The sequence below is a fragment of the Aristolochia californica genome, unplaced genomic scaffold (assembly GCF_029961685.1).
Source record: "Aristolochia californica isolate CCGP_79_NKW_82.1479 unplaced genomic scaffold, dmAriCali1.0.hap1 SCAF_6, whole genome shotgun sequence".
NCBI classification, from domain to species: domain Eukaryota; kingdom Viridiplantae; phylum Streptophyta; class Magnoliopsida; order Piperales; family Aristolochiaceae; genus Aristolochia; species Aristolochia californica.
The window spans coordinates 35397920-35403428 of NW_027182257.1; positions in this window are offsets into that span (position 1 = coordinate 35397920).

Below are 5509 nucleotides of genomic sequence, written 5' to 3' on the forward strand. Positions count from 1 at the left end.
CCACTAGTATGAGGGTGGAATGTTATAAGATAAGAGGGACAATGGCAAACTAAGAATTTTATTTATTTTCTTTACTCTATAATTTTTTCCCTTTAGCTTAAAGGGTATTTATGTAATATACATCATTTAAGTTATTATGTAAAGGCTAAGAGGGAGGATTAGGGCTCAACTTCGAAACCCTAATCACTCCACCCTTATCTTCAACACTCATGTTCTCCTCTCCTTCTACTCTAAACTTTGAAACTCTTCATTTCACCTCCTCTCCCACCTTTCTTCACCTAGTATTCTCACAAAGTTCTCTAAGACTTCATTAATGGAATCCTATGATTCAAAAACTCAGTTTCTAAATAGATTGATCAATCAACCAAAATGTAGAAACTAAGTTTTAAAACATATGAAATCAATCCAAATAGAGTGATCAATTATCCACATTGTTGCAGGCAAACATCACGAAGCATGAATTTTTGACCCTACTAATTTTATCGATCAACAAGCTAAAGAATTTCAAAACAGAAAGCCGTTGAGGTCAATTGATCGTGCAACTAGTATAGTCAATAGTAGACAAGAAATTTTAAAAATAAAGACGTTGGACACAATTGATTGATCAATGCTCTAGTCATGATCGGTCAAGCCAAACACAAAAAATGTTGACTCTTCTCCAATGTTCTACAACAACTAGTTCAAATTGGAAAACCCATAAATAGGTTTTGCGAGCTCGTGTTTAAGCATCGATTGAAGCCTTAATCTCTTCATTCTTGTGCAAACCTTTGCAAGCCCATTGAAAAATTGTTTTGATTTTTTCAAATGAGAGAGTCTTGAGCTCTTGTTTCGAAATCTCTTTCAATATTCTCAATCTTTTGTCTAACTCTTATCCTATTACCACCTCCAATTCAATTAATTATCTATGCTCAAAGTCTAGAAGCTTGGACTCACTAGGTGAAGGGTAATTCTCCAAGAAGAAAAAGGTGTAAATTTTTATTTAACTTTTTGTATTTTATTTCTGTTTGAGGGGCTATTCTAGAGCCTTTGAATCTAGAAGGGAAGTACCTACTAGGGACATAATCTAGTTGTAGATTGATCTCTTGAGAAGAAATCAGAAATAGTGTAGTCATTATCACACTTGGTCTAAGAGAGCCGATATCTCTTTGTATTTTTTAATAGGACTAGAATAGTGTATTTTCCCCAAGCAAGAGTTCTTGGGTTGTGACTACCATTAGGGGAACATCAAAAATAAAAAATCTATGTGTCCCTTTTATGGTTGTGTGCTCGTTTTTTAATTTGCTCATATAATTCATTCTCATTCATAAAAAGAAGTTAAATCTTTAATTGAACTCAATTCACCCCACCTTGAGTCAGCATCTGGGCCAATAATCATGTAAATATTCTGTAAATCCGGTGATTGTGTAATCCTGTTAATCACTCATAATTCTTCCATGTATATTCTGTAAAACGACTATTTAAGCCAATGATGTGAATGAGAAAATAAGACTAAAATTGAAGTATTATTTTTGACTTGGTATCAGAGCAGGAGAATCTTTCTCCTTCCCGTCGCTGAAGAACAAAGCGCCGAAGAACAAAGTTGCAGCTCTGTCCCGTATGAATCTCAGTCCCTTCCCATCGCCGAAGACGATCCCGTATTAATCTCAGTCATCGATGAAATCGAAGGTGTGAAACCGAAGGAGAGTGTCCGATTCAGACACGCCAAACTAGTGGAAGCCGATCCACGCTAAATAGGGTCTTCAATCAATCCTTTTTGCCACCGGTGAAACCGAAGGAGAGCTTCCGATTGAGACACCCGAACTAGAACTCTTTTTTTTCGATTTGTCTGCCACCTGCGGAGAAGACGAGTTCTGCCGTAATCCTACCGAACCCTCTCACCGGAAGACAATTTTTGAACCATCTCATCTTTGACACCATTCGAAAAAAAAAAACAGAAGAAGAGACTGAGAAGGTCTCCTCATCGGACAAAACTCTACCGAGAAGATCTCCTCGTCGGATGAAAAAAAAAATTTTTTTTAGACGCGCAGCGTGCAGGGAAGAAAAGGTGATTTTTTTGTTTTTCTTAACTTAGGTACCAGTTTTTTTCTGTCTTTTTATTTTTTGCTACTGAGTGACCCGGACTCGGACCAGACCAAAACCAAAGATCAAATCGGGTCAACCCGACAAGAAAATAGACCGTATCAGTTCTCGGACTGGACCAGAATCAGAAACCCAATCTGGGTCAACCCAGTGGCAGACCAGACCGGACCGGAATCAGAGACCCAAATCGGATTAACCCAGCGAACAGAAAGCGGACCAGACCAGTATTTTTGGGTGATCATAACCGATCTTCTTGCATCATGTCAAATGAATCAAAACGAGAGCGTATTTGTACTCACTGTGGTGAAATTGGGCATACAAGACAAGATGTTATGAACTTATTGGGTATCCAGAATGGTGGGATCCTACTAAAGCGCCTCGCAAACGGAACACTAAATCAAATCATGCTTTCATTACAGTACCAGAGCTCTCCACCTCTGCTACATCCAGTAAGGCTTTTAATACTTCCACTCCTAGTAGAAATAGTGAAAGGATAATTGATTCTGGTGCTACTGAACATATGACCTTTGACAATCATCATGTTGAAATTATGAAACCATCTGAACAATATATCGTATCTACAACAAATGGTACTCCCTCTCACGTTATTGGAGAAGGTTCCATCATCCTCACTGAAAATCTGAGCCTTGATTCGGTATTAGTTGTTCCAACCCTCAATCATAATTTATTATCAATGGCTCAAATAGCTCGCACTTTGCATTGTATTGTGATTTTTGGCCTAACCATTGTGTGTTTAAGGACATTCGAACTTGGAAGACAATTGGTTATGGTACTTGAAGGAGGAAATTCTATTACCTTGATCTGAAGCCAGAGAGTTCTCATCAGTTAGCTCAAGCATTCTCCGTAGATAAATTTGCAGAAAATGAGATTTGGTTATGGCATAAAAGGTTGGGTCACTCATCTTTTGGTTATTTAAAGAAACTGTTTCCAAAACTATTTGCTAGATTATCTGTTTCAGATTTTAAGTGTGAGGTATGTGAATTGGCTAAAAGTCATCGTGTTCCATTTCAAATAATCATGAATAGGAGTCCAACACCCTTTATGATTATCCACTTTGATGTATGGGGTCCAACAAATATAGCCTCTCTGAGTGATAAACGATGGTTTGTTTCCTTTATTGATGATCACACCCGGATGACTTGGATTGGCTTAATGAAATCAAAAAGTGAAGTTAGTTCACTGTTCAAACAATTTCACAAAATGATAGCCACTCAGTACCATTCTACAATACAAACTCTCCGTAGTGACAATGGTGGAGAATTTGTTAATCAAGGTTTGAAAGAATATTTAGATGATCATGGTATTGGTCATCAAACTACTTGTTTGTACACCCTTCAACAAAATGGGGTTGCAAAGCGAAAGAACCGCCACCTTCTTGAGGTTGCTCGTGCTTCCTTGTTTGAAGCTCATATGTCGGCTAATTATTGGGGTGAAGCCATCACAACTGTATCTTATCTTATCAACCGAATACCCTCAAGTGCGTTACAATTTAAGACTCCCTTGAGTGTACTTCATGAAACTATAAGTTCACTTGTTGTGCCGAATCTGCCACCTAGAGTTTTTGGGTGTATAACCTTTGTCTCCATAAGCCATGGAGAAATAAATTGGAACCCCAAGCTCTCAAGTGTGTCTTTGTTGGTTATGCTCAACATCAGAAAGGTTAGTGTTGCTATCATCTTCCCTCTCGCAAATTATATGTCACTCTTGATGTGGTATTTCATAAAGATCACATGTATTATTCTACTCCCGAATCTTCAATTCAGGGGGAGAACAGGATTGAATTGCAGACCCTTAATCATCATTTGGATATCTTGGATACTACAAGTAGTAAGTATTCAAATTACAGCAGTGAACATCAAAATGATACAAATGAGCATGATTCACTGGATGGAGAGATATAAGACCAGATGGAAGTCATGTAACCAGAGTCTCAACTGACATCATCACAGGATGGAGACAGACAAGACCATATGGAAGTGATGCAACCAGAGTCTCAACCGACATCTTCCCCCCTTCATAATGTACCAATGGATAAATTGCCTTCTGCGTCCGAGTCCATGTCTGAGCCTCAGGTAAGTTTTGAAACTCAACTAAGAGTGCTACCTCATCGAACCACAACAGGAAAACCTAGAGTCAATTATGAACCTCTTCTCACCTCTAAATCTCAGTATCCCATGCATAATTTTGTGTCTTATCATAGATTGTCAAAGGCAAATGACGTATTTGTGAATCAATTATCTGCTATATCTATTCCTAATAGTATGTAGGAAACCTTGAAAGATCCTAAGAGGAAAGAAGTCAGGAATGAAGAAATGAGGTCCCTCCAAAATAATTCAACATGGGAAGTGGTTGACCTACCTGTAGGAAAGACACTAGTCAGATGCAGATGGGTATTTACCATTAAATATAAAGCCGATGACACCATTGAAAAGTTCAAAGCAAGGCTTGTCGCCAAAGGAATACTCAAACCTACGGGATCGATTATATGGAGACATTCACACCAGTGGCCAAAATCAATACTGTTTGGATTCTACTATCTCTGGTAGTGAATCTTGACTGACCCTTATATCAGTTTGATATTAAAAATGCATTTTTGCTCGGAGATCTCCAAGAAGAAGTATATATAGAATTACCTCCTAGATGTATTATGCAAAACAAAGGATGCAAACAAGTATGTAAAATGAGGAAATTCCTATATGGTTTGAAGCAGTCCCTGAGGACGTGGTTTGGAAGGTTCACAAATTTTATGAAATCTATCAGATACAAGCAAAGCAACTCAGATCATACTCTCTTCCTGAAATATAACAAGGAGGTCATCATAGCTCTTATTGTGTATATTGATGATATGATAGTAACTGGGAATGATCCAGAAGAAAAGAAAGCATTGCAAAGTCATCTTGCTAGAGAGTTTGAAATGAAAAATCTGGACTACTTAAAATATTTTTTTGGTATTGAAGTGTCAAGATCCAAGGAGGGAATTTTTCTATCTCAACAAAAATATATTTTGGATTTATTGAAGGAAACTGCTATGACAACATGTAGTCCAGTCAGTACTCCTATGGAAGAAAATTTAAAACTGGGAACACATTCAAATCAAGTCCCTGCTAACAAGGAATATTATCAGAGACTAGTTGGGAGGTTAATGTATCTTGCACATACCAGACTAGACTTAGCTTATGTACTAAGAGTGGTTCGTCAATTTATGCACTCTCCAAGTGAAGAACATATGAATGTCGTCAACCGTATCCTGCGCTACTTGAAATCATCTCCAGGGAAAGGAAAATTATTTAAAAAGGGAGGTGACTTGAAAGTTGAAGGTTATACCGATGCCAATTGGGCTGGGTCAATAGAGGATCGACGGTCTACATCTGGATACTTTACATTTGTAGGTGGAAATTTGGTCACTTAG